The sequence below is a fragment of the Stomoxys calcitrans genome, chromosome 1, assembly GCF_963082655.1.
Source record: "Stomoxys calcitrans chromosome 1, idStoCalc2.1, whole genome shotgun sequence".
Classification (NCBI taxonomy): Eukaryota; Metazoa; Arthropoda; class Insecta; order Diptera; family Muscidae; genus Stomoxys; species Stomoxys calcitrans.
In genome coordinates, this window is record NC_081552.1 from 100,697,266 (window position 1) to 100,713,822 (window position 16,557).

Below are 16,557 nucleotides of genomic sequence, written 5' to 3' on the forward strand. Positions count from 1 at the left end.
AAATCGGACAAGAATTGTCCCTTAGAGGCTCAAGAAGTCAAGATCCGAGATCATGCAAAATTTCAACCGCCTAGATTTATTCCTTCGAAAGTTACCATGCTTTCGACAGATGGACGGACATGGCAAAATCGACTCAGAATGTCAAGGGATATATATACTTTTTTGGGTCTCAGATATATTTCGATGTGTTACAAACTGAATGACGAAATTAGTATACCATCATCCTATGGTGGAGGGTATAAAAAGCATAGGAACTTAAATATTAAATTTAACCCGCTATCCCACATTGGAAGGCGTAATAAAACTTATCTTTCGTCTTAGCCGAAAGTTTAGCAAAACCTCTATACATTCACAAAAAGCCTTTTCGATCGAAGATTGATTTGATATATAGACATAATATACTCAACATAGATGTGAAATAACATTTTGCAATAAGATTCATGTGCAATATAGGCAAGGGTTGCCTTTTATATATCGGGATTAAAGAACACAAAAACAAATATTAATCATCGAAAACCGCTTTATTGATCTTCAAAATATTCTCCATTAAGATATATACGCTTTTGAATGCGTTTGAACCAATTGTCGAAGCACTTTTACCACTCTGATTCAGTTATCCCCAAAACATGAATTCTGAACGCATCAACCGCTTCGTCAAGTTGACCTTTTTACTTTTTACGTACGGGAACTAAAAGAAGTCATTCGGTGTCAAGTCAGGACTATACGGCGGTTGACTCATCAAATCAATATTTTGTGTGCTCAAAATGCAGTCGATTCGTAGTTTTTGAGAATTTCCTTCGACCAATCAATGAGCCTTTTTTTAAGCGAATGACAAATTGTGTGGGATCGAACGCGGTGACGATTTTGCAAAATCAGTTAGAGCATAGCAACTATGGTTTTTGGAACAACAACTGATTTTGGACCACCTTCACGAAATACGTCTAGGAGTGAACTATGTCCTCGGTTGAATTCACGATACCATCGATAAACACTGGTTCTTGATGGAGCTTCATCGAAAAAAATTGAATTAAGTTCATCGATGCACTGTTGTTGAGTTAATCCACGTCGAAAGTTGTAAAAAAATCACACGAAAATGTTCACAATTTAATTCCATTTTTTGGGCGAGATGAATCTTTCAAGTTACTGTAAACAACACAAATAGCGCTCGTATGTCAGAACGTATTGAGTACGTATAACCTCAAAAATGTCAAGCTTTACGATAGAACTCTCAGCTGACAGATTGCAACCCTCGTAATATCTTCAACATAGATGTGAAATATCATTTTGCAATAAAATTGACAGAAGCTGTGGGACTGTGGAGCATGTGCTACTGCCTTACATAACGAAGATCCTGAGGTCGAAACTGGGATCCGCTAAATGATTTTTAGATGTCTATTACTTTCAAACTACCCAATTCTTTATTCCATTGAGTTACAAACATATAAATCTAAATCTCAGAGAATATTTTAGAAAAAATGTATTCTCTGTCATACAATTTAGTTCTAATTTAATTTAATTTGCTCATTTATTGGTCAAGTCGTTAGACCATATATGACTAAAACACTACAAAATTAACAAGTCATAAAAGTTTTTTTAACTAATATTACCAATAATAATTTATAGCACATATAATAAAAGTTGACATTAAATTTTTTTTTTTAAATAAATCAAGAATTAAATACTACTCAAAAGCAGTTAATCTCCTCCTAAATTAAACAAACACTACCAATAATAATTAATAATAAAAACAATAAGAAGTTAACATTACTTAAAAATTCTTAAAATTAAACTTCTGAATTTACAAAACTTTTACAACAATACTTTATCAGTTCAACTCGTTTAAAAAAACATAGTTTAAAAGATGAAAACAATTGTATGGAAGTCTTTGCTTATGTTTATAAATGCAATAAAAATGTTATAAGATCTATCAAATTATTACGCCGGACTAAAGAAGTTGTATAGTTCAGTACGAAATGTATATATGGGAAAGTTGAAATGTCTAAGGTTTTAAATGCAAAAGCCGAGCTACTCTGACGTGAAAAGATCGTTCTAATGAAGGGGTAAGTGTAGGTATTCTAAGCTACGGGTTTCTTACAGATCTGCAAAAAGTGAACAGCTCAACTAAAAATTCAGGGTGCAGATTTTTGTATATTTTGTCAAAAAACAGCAAAGCACGAATACTTAGAAAATCAATAAAGGAGCAACCCAAAAAATATAGAACAAACGGGGTAATATGTTGGCGAACACCAACATGAAACACAAATCTTACTGCTCTGTTAAACACGAGACGCAGCTTTCTTTCCACAATAAATCTTAGCACAACAAAACAAAATTTTGGGCATAAGAAGGGCATTTACTAATGCCTTCCTCATTGGCAATGAAAGGCTGAGCTCCATATCATAAAGCTTACGCAAAGTGTAATTAAATTTAGAAATAACAGAATTGATATGTACGTCATACCGCAGGTCATGATTTAAGATCATTCCCAGACAATTGAGACAGCCCACGTACTCAATAACAATCTAAGTTCTAATTTTAGTTTAAAATTTAGAAATATTCATTCGTGCATGTAAAATCGAATTTAAAATTTTTAAATTAGTAGTTTATTTAATAATACAATACAATACGTTTATTAATTTCAACCGAGTAATAAACTTTATCGAAGTCAATATTTTTGTCCTACAAGAAAATTCATTCATTATCTTTACCTTCGTTAAGGATAATTTTCTTGTAGGGTTCAACCTGTATTATGTAATAAGGTAATATTTACGATAAGCTTTTTTTCAAAATGTCTGAATCGTAACGAAAAAGTATTTGGAAGTTGGAATACAAATGCATGTATTCGTAATTTTAGGCTATTCATTGGCATTTACCAAATTTCGATGTATCAATTAGATGGCAAAACAATAGGATAAAATAGGCCCCCAATTTCCAACCAAATTGGAATGGTAAAAATACTTGGTAAAGTAAATTTCAATTTAATTTAATTATTGAGCCTTCTAGGTGCATGTAAGTCATTTGTCGGTTAGTTTATATAAATATAAATTATTTGCTACCGCCTCTGTGCCAATTTGCAAACGAACGTAAATCAATTGCCGAATTGTAAACAAAACGCAAAAATATGTCATCGTTCAGGGCACTGAAGGGTTTGACACCTTTTGGTGGGCCCTCAATCTCAAATAGAGATGTGGGCTTGAATCATGTTGCCATGGGATTGGCTTGAATCATCTTCCACTCACGCTCACGAGAAAACAATGTTACACACGCACGACTCACGTCCACGGACGCTCATGAGACAAAAATTTTACTCACGCAAGACTCACGAATCTTACTTTACTTTAATTGGCTATGACAGAACATTTGTCCCATTAGCCAAACGTAGAATAGCGTTCCAAGAGCCTCGTTCTTCTTCGCTCCTTCCATAATCTTTGAGACCAAGTTTCGAGGTGTCTCTCACTTGATTTTTTCCATCGGGCTTTTGGCCGTTCTAATTTGCGCGGTTCTTCATTCATTCTGATAACACGACCTTGCCAACGCAACCGTTGTATTTTGATGCGTTTAGCTATGCTGACGTCGTCATACAGCTCATACAGTTCGTTGTTCATAGGACCCCGATACTCTCCGTCAATACAAACTGAGGTCTAATTACCGCATACGGGATCGAGTGCGTTTTCGTATCGAATGAAATGTCATCTCGTATTTAATGGATGTTATGTCACTTGTATATACATTTTTATGTCAAAGTTTTTATAAGTAATGATCGATTTAAACAATCGCGTTCCTAAATTTCATAAATTCCCGTTCAATAAAGAGATACACAATTCACAATAGAGAGATTTCGAACCATTTTACTCGTTCACGTATGCGGTAAAATTTGATCCATACATTTTACGAAGAATATTTCTCTCAAACACTCCAAGCACTACCTCGTCTGCTTTCACAAATACCCATGCCTCGGAACCAAATAACAACACGGTTAGTACCCGTGTCTTGTATTGTGTGATATTCGTCTTTCGAGAGGTAGCTTTGTTTCTAAACTGCTTACTCAATCCAAAGAGCATCTGTTTCCCAGTTTTGTTCTTCGCTTTATTTCAAAACTGGTGTCATTCGTTTCGGTAACGGCGGTGCCTAAGTAAATAAAGTTGTTGACTAGTCAAAGTTGTGGTTCCCAACTTTTCCCATTTTCTTTATTTGCTCGATAATACAAGCCGTTTGGGAGATGATACCATCCATCCATTTTGTTTTATCTTCATTTACTGCCAGACCAATTTTCACTGATTCTCTTTCGATTCTTTCAATGGTTGCAGTACCTACTTCCGGTGACCGACCCATGATATCGATGATGTCGGCATAAGCGAATAGCATATGTTGTCTTGTGAGTAGTGTGCTATATCTGCTCATATCTGCATCTCGTTTCATCTTCTCTAGCAGGATATTAAAGAGATCACTTGATAAGCTGTCTTCTTGTCTGGAACCTCATTTGGTATTGAATTGTTCGGAGAGCTTCTTTTCTATTCTTACTGAATAACGTGAATCACCAAGTGTCATCTTGCAGTCTTATTAATTTGATTTTGCAGGGATACCAAACTCAGACATGGCTAGAAATACCTTTGAACGTATATGGCTGTCGAATGCTGCTTTGTAGCCAACAAAAAGATGGTAGGTGTTGATTTGTCCTTGGCGAGTCTTTTCCAGGATTTGGCGCAGTGTGAATATCGGGTCAGTGGTGGATATACCAGATCTAAAACCGCATTGATAGAGCCCAATTACCTCGTTGACTTTAGGTTTTAATCTTTCACACAGTGCGTTCGAGAGTATATTGTATGCGATGGGGAGGAGTTCAGCGGGCAATCCGTTGGCTTCTGCTGTCTTGTTGTTCTTCAATCGGGTCACAGCTAATCGGACCCCCTTCTGACTAGGAGGTTAACATTAACATAATCAGGGATTGGTTCTGCGGTATCCTCTTCGCCGCCATCGTCGGACACTACTAACTAGGTAAAATGTTCTTTCGATATCCTCAGCACACTATCTGTATCAGTTTACAGATTTCCTTCTCTATATATCTGCAGGAGGATGTGCCTGTATCAAAGCCATCGGTTTGGTGTTTGATTCTTTGACAGAATTTTCGGACTTCTCCCGATACCTCTCCTTCATCTGGCGCGTTGCTACTGATTGCAGGGTTGCTCGATATGCCGCATTCTTGGCTTCAGAAGCATTCCAGTCTGTGTGGTACTCATAGATATCCCGTGTCGGCCGACTCACGAAACATTCACAACACGAAAAACTCACGAGTCACGGTTGAATGATATTTTTCCATAAAGCGAGTAAAATTTTTTTCCACGCATCTCAAATTACACCATTTGAACGTACGAATATTAATGTATTGGGTTGCCCTAAAAGTAATTGCGGATTTTTCATGTAGTCGGCGTTGACAAATTTTTTCACAGCTTGTAACTCTGTAATTGCATTCTTTCTTCTGTCAGTTATCAGCTGTTATATTTAGCTTGCTTTAGAAAAAAAGTGTAAAAAGGTATATTTGATTAAAATTCATTCAAGTTTATTAAAAATGCATTTACTTTCTTTTAAAAAATCAGCAATTACTTTTTGGGCAAGCCAATATAAAATGTATCAACTCTGCATCACTTATTTACTCCTATCACTTTCATAGTTCTCCAATAGACAGAGTGCCTGCATTCGTACGTTAAAGCAGTGTGTTGTACGACTGCAAAATATGCCCGTATGGATGCGCTGAAGAATACATTGTACAGGAATGGACCAACATCCCGGCAAATTACATTTCTGCTGCCTGCAATTCGTTTCTTTAACGACTCAGAACAAAAGATAATGAAACAGGTGGTCATATCGCGCAAAAGTGAATGGAATCAAAAATATTTTCACATACTTTCGTACTTTGAATCAGCTTCCCGTTTGTCAGCTTCTCGGTAAATCTAAATAACATGCATTTGTTATTAATAATATGTTTTATTTAAATTATTTATGTACGCTTTATTCGCCAATGACATTGGGTCATTTTTATACCCTCCACCATAAGATGGGGGGTATACTATTTTCGTCATTCTGTTTGTAACTACTCGAAATATTCGTCTGAGACCCCATAAAGTATATATATTCTTGATCGTCGCGACATTTTATGTCGATCTAGCCATGTCCGTCCGTCTGTCCGTCCGTCCGTCTGTCTGTCGAAAGCACGCTAACTTCCGAAGGAGTAAAGCTAGCCGCTTGAAATTTTGCACAAATACTTCTTATTAGTGTAGGTCAGTTGGTATTGTAAATGGGCCATATCGGTCCATGTTTTGATATAGCTGCCATATAAACCGATCTTGGGTCTTGACTTCTTGAGCCTTTAGAGTGCGCAATTTTTATCCGATTGGAATGAAATTTTGCACGACGTGTTTTGTTATGATATCCAACAACTGTGCCAAGTATAGTTCAAATCGGTCCTTAACCTGATATAGCTGCCATATAAACCGATCTTGGGTCTTGACTTCTTGAGCCTCTAGCGTGCGCAATTCTTATCCGATCAGAATGAAATTTTGCACGACGCGTTTTGCTATGATATCCAAAAACTGTGCCAAGTATGGTTCAAATCGGTCCATAACCTGATATAGCTGCCATATAAACCGATCTTGGGTCTTGACTTCTTGAGCCTCTAGAGTGCGCAATTCTTATCCGATTGGAATGAAATTTTGCACGACGTGTTTTGTTATGATATCCAACAACTGTGCCAAGTATAGTTCAAATCGGTCCTTAACCTGATAAAGCTGCCATATAAACCGATCTTGGGTCTTGATTTCTTGAGCCTCTAGAGGGCGCAATTCTTATCCGATTAGAATGGAATTTCGCACGACGTGTTTTGTTATGATACCCAAAAACTTTGCCAAGTATGGTTTAAATCGGTCCATAACCTGATATAGCTGCCATATAAACCGATCTTGGGTCTTGACTTCTTGAGCCTCAAGAGGGCACAATTCTTATCCGATTTTAATGAATTTTTGCACGAAGTATTTTGTTATGATATCCAACAACTGTGCCAAGTATGGTTGAAATCGGTTTATAACCTGATATAGCTGTCATATAAACAGTTCTGGGGATTTGACTTCTTGAGCTTCTAGACGGCGCAATCCTATCCGATTTGGCTAAAATTTTGCATGACGTATTTTATTTTTACTTTCAACAACTGTGTCAAATAAGGTTCAAATCGGTTCATAACCTGATATAGCTGCCATATAAACCGATCTGGGATCTTGACTTCTTGACCCCTAGAGGTAGCAATTATTATCCGATATGCCTGAAATTTTGTATGATGGATCCTCTCATGACCATCAACAAACGTGTTTATTATGGTCTGAATCGGTCTATAGCCCGACACAGATCCCATATAAATCGTTCTCTCTATTTTACTTCGTGAGCCCCAATGGGCTCATTGGGCGAATTGGCTGACATTTTACACAGGTCTCCAACATATAATTTAATTGTGGTCCGAACCGGACCATATCTTGATATCGTTTTAATAGCAGAGCAACTCTTTTCTTATATCCTTTTTTGCCTAAGAAGAGATGCCGGCAAAAGAACTCGACAAATGCGATCCATAGTGGAGGGTATATAAGATTCGGCCCGGCCGAACTTAGCACGCTTTTACTTGTTATTTATCATTTCTCTGCGAATACGCACAAAGTAATTGTCCTTTTCAGAATCAGAGGACGACAAGCACAACAAAAGCAATGTAACCATGCACTTTTTTTATTTTCAATAAATTCATATTTTTTACAAAAGCCGGGTAGATGTTAATTTTCAGTTGTGTATTTGTGTTGTTTTGTTTTGCCACATCAATTCGTGCACAAAGAAGTACTCGATGTTTAGTGCTTTAGTCGAACTCACCGTCCATGACAACGCGATCCAGCACATGGCACTGGCAAATGATGAACGTGGGTGTGGTGTGGCCTTTTTCTTCGAACCTTTGCTGCAGTCGAACTAAAACACCCGTTTTCTTGCCGGTATTCACGCTTGTAGTATCGGCACCGATCATCACAATAGATCCCCACAGGTTGAACTCATCTAACATATTCTGGAGTCCTTTTGCGATTGTTTCAGCTTTCCCATCTTTTAATTTGAGCGCAGTTAACGTAATTTCTTTGGATTCATTCTTGAGGACCACGGCCTGATATTCAACGCTCTCAAGGTGTTTGCCGTCAAAGTCCAAGTTTCCTTGTAAAGGGTGATTTTTTAGGTATTATCTTTTTGGCAACACTTGTTTAAACAGCTCACACACGTTTCGTGTTTTGTTTCAATGTCAAACATCTTCAGTTTGGTCTATAATTTAACCCTGAACAAACGAATAGCGCTTGCAAATTAATGAATTTTATTATCAAAATGCTTGCTCTGTTAAGATAGTTTATCACGAAGCTCATATTTGGCTCAATGGGTACGTAAATAAGCAGAATTGTCGATTTTGGAGTGAAGATCAAAGAGAAGAAGTCACAGCTTGAAGAAGTCACAGCTTGATGCGGTTTATGGGCAGGTTGTCTCATTGCCACGGTGAGCACTATCGACAGCCATTACAATTTACCGTGGGCGAAGTTACGAGTGTCATCCTTTGTGCCAAATCATCCAACGCGTTGGGACCCGACGGGATCTCTTCATTGATGTTGAAAAATTTGGATTCACCTGGAGTTGAGTACATTACCACTGTCCTCAGCACTCTTATAGTTCCTGATGTCTGAAAAATGAGCAGAGTGATCCCGCTACTGAAGCCTGGAAAGGACCCGAGTTTGGGGGAGTCGTACAGACCGATCTCCCTTCCCTTCACCAGTAGCAAAGACGCTTCAGGCATTACTCCTCCCGAGCCTCTTAGGAGAATTTCCATTCGCCGATCATAACCTCTACCTTAACCTCTACCTATTCACCATTCCACCCCCTCCAGACGGCATAGAGATCGTATCATATGGGGACTATTGTACGATCATGGCATCAGGCCTCCCACCCATTGTTGACACCCAAATTCGGGTTCTTTCCAGGCTTCAGTAGCGGGATCACTCTGCCCATTTTCCAGACGTCGGGAACTATAAGAGTGTTTAAAGACAGGTTGATGACAGTAGTAAGGTACTCGACTCCAGGTAAATCCAGATTCTCTAACATCAATGTAGAGATTCCGTCGGGGCCCAACGCCTCGCTAAATTGTGATGGCTGTCCATCGGCTCAAAGACCACGGATACGGCGAATGGCTCTCATCTCGCATCTCTTCGGATCAGTCACGGTTACGTCGCCCAAAGTGACTGAGGTCCAATCATCCCGTCTACCGGGGTTCGAAGGTAACTTAACAGTAAACCACAGCTTGCCTAAGCCGGGGCCTAAGTTACATTGCTCCAAGTGTTCCAGCCACAAATTCCGCCTATGTTCGTGGACTACCCTGTTTATTTCCAGATTCAGCTCGCTGATTCTGAGGTAAGTGGGGTCCGTACAACGAATCACATCACGCTCGTCTGCAAGTATCACTGCCTGCGCCAAGAAATTGGGTTGCACTTGAGGTATTCGAACGGCTGTTATAAAGCGAGCGGCTGCTGCGTTAATGATGTCTCGGAATTTGCTATCGTCAACTAGCACATCCGAGGGGGGTGCTAGTCCTCTGACGCCGACCCAATCGGCCTTCTTTTTATTGATAAACGTTCGGCGCTCAGAAGTTATGAAGTCGATGGTGAGAATTATAGGGAGGTGGCCTGATCCCAAAGAATTGACGGCTTGCCTGGTTACGTCGCTCAGGAGATCAGCGGATGCAATGGAAATGTCTGGCGAGCTGCAAAACCTCCTCGTAATACTAGTGGGTGCATCCTCATTCACCGTACAAAACGTGGAGCCTTCAATCTGCTCTGCCCAAGATATGTCCCGCTGGTCGTTAACTAGGTGTACGTGTTCGTCCATTTTTTCGTCATGGGAGAGGTACATCGCGGAGTGCCTTCTCCGCACGCTTCTGGTCCGTCCGTGCCGGGATTGAAAAAAATCCAGGACCCTGGTTCTGTTCGGTATGCCAGAACCGCCTTCATCACTAATCGGTGTCGGTGAGGTGTAACCGGTCCATGGAGTGGGTACATTTCCGATCTTGCTCTGGCCTTACGTCACTACGTGACTATACTCACACTGAACATGTTGCAAGCTGCTGTGCGAACATACACAGCAGTGGGTCACATGGGTCATCGTCGTCGCCTTCTGCGTCCTTGATGTAGTTGTAGCAGTGTGTTGTACACTCAGGCGGCAGCCCTTACCGATGAAGGAATTCATCGGGTCAATCCGGTACGTACAACTGGATGCCATGGGATTGCGTCCTCGTTGTCGGACTATGTGACCCCCCGGACTCTCCCGTTCGGCAATATACGCAATTGCCGGTCCAGTGCCGGAAGGAGTATGGTTTTTTCAGTTAAATTGCCACGGTCTCTATTGAGACAGAATATGTACGCAATGGAATTTAAATGTGTGTGCTTTATTTAAATTCAGTATACAGAGTGATATGGAAAATGAAAATTATTTTTTCAATACACAACAATTAATACTAAGGTAACTTAATCAAATTAATTATGTTGAACTAAAGTAGAATAACATAAAGTATTTTCAACATGCCTCCTCAACATAATTAATTTAACAATTAAGTTTAATGCCCATATTATTAGAACAATAAATATGTTTTGGTTTCGGTACTGGTTTTGTTAGAACATCCGCCAACATATCTTGTGTAGGCAAGTACCGCAGCTCAACAACTCCATTTTGTATTGTGTCCTTAATATAATGATACTTGTAGTGGATATGTTTTGTTCGAGAATGATGAGAACCGAACTCTGCCATTTTTTGCGCACTTTGAGAATCAGTATGTATTTTTATTGGTTTGCCATTGAATAATCCAAGTTCTTCAAGTATGTAACTTAAATATGAGGCTTCTTTAGCTGATTCAGTCAAAGCTATATATTCCGCTTCAGCACTAGAATGTGCAACCACCTTTTGTTTTTTGGATTCCCAGGTGACCGCTCCACCTGCTAGGAGAAAACAGAACCCAGTTTGAGATTTCCTATCATTGATATCTTGAGCCCAATTGGCGTCACAGAATCCCATGAGAGGTGCCGAATTCTTTTTATATATTATTGCTGCATTCCTTGTTGTACTCAAGTACCTTATTACTTGCAAAGCAGCATTATAATGTTGTTTCCGGGGGTCTTTTGAAAATTGCGATAATATGTTAACTGCACATGCAATATCTGGTCTACTATGCAATGCTACGTACAATAAATAACCAATTAATTCTTGATAGACTTTTTCATCCACTTTTTCCCTTTCTTCTTCATTGTTTGGGTCCTTTTCTAGTTTCACATTTGCAGACATAGGAATTTTCACAGGTTTGCAGTTTTCTAGCCCGTATTTCTTTACTAACTGCTTTATATATCCTGACTGCGAAATCGATACTTCATTTGGCTTTACATTTACTTTAAGACCAATACAATGTTGTGGTACGCCTAAGTCTTGAATATCAAATTTAGATTGCAGTGCCTTCACAAATTTTTTGGTCATCATTTGGTTATTACTTGCGATTACTATATCGTCTACATATAGTGCAACAATCATAAGTGTATCTTCACTTTGGACATAATAAATGCACTGGTCATAGTTTGATCGATGTAATCCGAACTCTAAAATTATAGCATCAATACATTTAAACCATTGTCGTCCTGATTGTTTGAGTCCATAGATGGCTTTTTGCAATTTACACACTTTATGTTTTGTTGCCTCCTGAACAAACATCTCTGGTTGTTCCATGTATATTTCTTCGTCCAGTGTGCCATTTAGAAAAGCAGTTGATACATCCAATTGTCTTAATTGAAGATTATGCTCCACTGACAAAGCATAAATCAATCGCAATGAAGTTTGCCTTACAACTGGGGCAAATGTATCAACGTAGTCTAAGCCCATGACTTGAGTATAGCCTTTTGCTACAAGTCTCGCTTTTCGTTTTTTAAACTGTCCCGTCAGGTTTTATTTTCGACTTGAAAACCCATTTGCAACCGACAGCTTTTCTTCCTTCAGGCAAGTTTGTCAAAGTCCAGGTATTATTCTTCATCAATGACGCGTATTCTGATTCAATTGCTTTACGCCATTCATCTGCATGATTTGATGATAAAGCCTCATTTATTGATCTTGGGTCCATACATTTTTCATCAACCATATTAGACGACTCATCTTTTTTTTTAAACGTCCACGATCTAAGCCTCTGCTTTATGGTCTTCATTTGAAAATTCCGAGTTGTCACACTCAGAAAACTCGTCATCCGTCTCATGGTCAACATCATCGGATAACCGATCATCATCGAATCGTTGATCATCATTATCAATTTTTGGAGATTTGATTTCAAATTCATAAAACAATTCTTTGTTTGTTTTGTTCACATTCTTGTACAATTCATTCTCAATGAATCTTACGTCACGACTTTTTACAACTTGTTTAGTGCCTCGTCTCCATAAATCCATTTGGATTTGGACTTCTTGTTTAAAACGAAAGCCTTACATCCTATTTGGCGTAAATGTTTCACGCAAGGTTTCTTACCAGTCCATATTTCTTCAGGAGTTTTTTCATTGTTTAGATTTGTCGGACATCTGTTTCTTATATACACTGACGTGTTAATCAGTTCCGCCCACAAGGAAGTTGGTAAATCAGGGTGTACTCCACTGTTAGCTGACGTTTAATTCCATTTTTCTTCAAAAAATTCGAAAAATCTGCCCCAACCAACTCTTTTGCGTTGTCACTTCGAAGTATTTTTATTCTTTTTCCAGTTTCATTTTCAACAGCCTGTTTAAATTCTTTGAATTTCTCTAAATATTCGTTCTTTTGTCTCAGAAAATAGACATACACTTTACGAGAGAAATCGTCAATGAAAGTTGCAAAATAAATATGTACTTCGTCCCATAGACTCACACTTCATAGGACCACATAAGTCTGTGTGAATAAGTTGCAATATTTCCGTGGAAGATTTTTCATTTTTATGTGGGAAGGATAATCTAGTCTGCTTTCCACGAATACAAGCTTCGCAATCAATTTGCATCGCATTCAAATTTGGCAATCCATTTACCATAGAAAAAGACGAAAGTCGGCTTAAGTCCTTACAATTTAAGTGCCCATATCGCCGATGCCACAAATTAAAATTCTTTTCGTTGCTTTGATGCACTGTATTTGCAGCCTTTTTATCTTCAAACAAATTGACGAAATATACATTGTTTCTCTTGTGGCCTTCAATCAAAATTTCATTTTTTCTCAAAATTAAAGCCTTTTTGACCTCCATGGTTACTTTACAACCGGAGTCTGTAGCTTTACTGGCCGACACAAGGTTACATTTCAAATGTGGTACATATAGTGCGTTATCAAAGTGTATGGTCTTCTTTTTTCCTTGTACATTTACAAAAATCGAAACTTTACCAATACCTTTGATGCATACCTCTTTGTCGTCTGCCAGTTTTACTTTACCATTATAGCCTTTGTTGAGTTGGATAAATAGAGATTCCTCATTACACATATGGGAAGTCGCTCCACTATCTATTATCCATTCGCGATTAGATTTCACGATCATAGCAGTTTCTGTTGCACCCATGCATTTTGCTTTTTCCTCAACACCGCGAGAGTTTTCCTCAAATGACAATTTTTCTCTACATTTGCTGGCTTTATGTCCTTTCTTTTTACAACGAAAACATTTAAAAGTCTTTTTGAACATACCTTCAGCTTGAGTTTTGTTGTAATTTGAACCATATTGATGTTGCTTTCTTGCGTAATGTTTAGCTTTCATTGCAGAATCTTGATCTAACGCATTTTTATCACCAATTTCCAACAAACGCGCCTTCAACACCTCAACTTTCGGAAATTCGTTTGCAGTATCCACGGCAGCCTTAATAGCTGAAAATTTCTCTGGCAATGCATCTACAATTATAACCGCAAGAACGTCTTCATCCAATTCAACACCCATTTCACGAATCGAAGCAGCACAAACATCGAATTCAATTAAAAATTCCGACACGCTCTGGTTTTCAGACATTTTGAAGTTTAGCAGCTTCCTGTAGCACTCTATCTTCTTTCTGATAGTCTTTCGATCAAAAGTATCTTCCAGATGTTTCCACATTTCACTTGATGACTTGATATGTCTCACCATACTCACTATGTTTGCTTCCAAGGATATCAAAATTTCGGCTCTTGCATCCATATCCTTTTCCTTGAATTTTTTCAGGGTCTCCATCTTGGTTTCAAATTGAGTTCTCTGCTCACTCGTTGCATTTTGAGGTAAAATTGGAAGTTCCGGACATTTTTCTTCACCCATCACAATATTCAGCAATCTATTTTTATGCAAAATAGCCTCCATTTGCGTTTTCCATGTCAAAAAATTGTTGCCGTTGAACAACGGAATGCGTCCATTAAACGTAGACATTTTTCAACAGATCAGGATACACAGCTTACCAATTCCAAAAAATTTTTCTGACCTACAGAAAATTTCAGCCTTTGAATCGCTTTTCCAGGTATACACAGCTTCCCAATTTAACAATTTTTCTGTCCAACAGAAAATTTCACCTTTTGAATTTCTGTTCCCGGTACACAAAGCTCACCAATTCAATATTTTTCTGACCAACAGAAACAACGGCGTTTGAATTGCTAGTCCAGATTATGTAGTTTGAATTATTCTTATTTGCTCAAAATTCGCGTTATGAGTTCTGGGCCCATAACCTATTGAGACAGAATATGTACGCAATGGAATTTAAATGTGTGTGCTTTATTTAAATTCAGTATACAGAGTGATATGGAAAATGAAAATTATTTTTTCAATACACAACAATTAATACTAAGGTAACTTAATCAAATTAATTATGTTGAACTAAAGTAGAATAACATAAAGTATTTTCAACAGTCTCCGAGGCAAGATCGACGAGATTATGGATTTTATGAGTCGGAAGAACATATTGGTTGCGATCCATCGTGTGTTTTTTGATACCTTGCGTGCGATATTTTTACATTCTTCAAAGCCATGGTCTTCATGATATTTCCTGTAAGCGCTTGCAGGCACTATTTCCCAGTTGGCCTCAGTGGGCCATTTTGACCGAAAAATAGAGCATTACAAGAAAAAATGGCTAAATATTGGCGATAAATTCAATTCGATTTATCCATATTTGTATTACGATTTCATAATATTATATAAGAATAATATATTTGCCCTTTTGTATAAGAAAGAAATTCTAATACAACATTTGTATTAGGATTTTGGTATAATTGTGTAAAGTACGATTTAGGCAAAACTACGGTTTGTGCAATGCTGTGCTGTCGTATTTATAACCAACCGCCGAGAAAAAGAGATTTCTGAGTAGCGATCGGTTTACGAACACGTTTGCTTGGTCATTGTGAAATTAAAGTGTTTTAGTTGGATTAACGTAATCTTCAATAAAAGCCATTCGCTGTATTGAAGTATTATTGGAATTAACGAAGGAGGATCTTATAACGAAAATGAGCCGATTTTGAGCCATCTTGCACCTCAACGACAATTTGTGACACCAGTAAGTAATTTGGTCAATGGCATACGGCCAGCGGCAACGTCAACTTCATGTGGAGATGTTGTAGTACCAACGATAACTCAGACGTAGGTGGCACTACCGATTATCCAGTTTGTGTATCAAATGGAAGTATTGGGGTAACAATGACATCTCATACGGGGATGCTACCATCAACATCACACAAATGCCAACGATACTTCCCGACGACAGACAACGTTACACGGTCAGTTTATAGCCATAAATATATGTCAGGCATACCACGAGCATATCACTAAATGGGACAAACGATTTATGCAGCGCCACGTAATGACATGCGGCAGGGCTATACACAGGCGAATGAATATGGAAATACTCCGACAACGAGTGTGCCAAACGTTTCTGAAACACATTTTATGTGCCGGATTGTGTAGCACCGACGGAATGGACGCAACCACCGATATTTGCTACGACTGTTCAATCACCACGCCAAATAAATACCACGAATGCTTTTGTGCAAAATAACCCTTATGGGCACGTCAAGGATATTAAATCTCTGCTACCAGATTTTAATCCAGCTTCGGATGAATCGTTAAATTCATCCCAATTTGTGAAAAGAATCGAATTATTGACAGCATTGTACGGTTGGAGCGACCAGGCTTTATTATTTGCATTATAATGCAGGGAACTGCGAAATATTGGGTCGATTCGCTATAGCAAGTATTTTTAACATGGTCACAATTTACTGATAAATTTCTTGCAGATTTTGCTCATGTCGAAAACGCAGCGGACATTCACATTAAGATATATCAAACGGCAGGAAGAGGAAAGTGTTGAACGTTTGGAACGATTTTTAAAGATTTTGGAGAAAAGTGGTATCACGTAACGTATAGAGAAATGTGTTTTCTTAGCCGACGAGATTTCGTATCTTGGTCACAAAATCACCAAATATGGCATTGAACCTGGGGAAGCCAAGACGAACGCTGTAAAGAATTTTAAACGACCAGTA

At 38.3% G+C, this 16,557-nt stretch overlaps 1 protein-coding gene across 2 annotated transcripts in view; it reads right to left on the bottom strand.

The window, feature by feature from the left end:
- LOC106093500 (serine/arginine repetitive matrix protein 1) overlaps positions 1-16,557 on the bottom strand; it is a 40,384-nt gene that overhangs the window by 5,012 nt on the left and 18,815 nt on the right. The window lies entirely within an intron of this gene.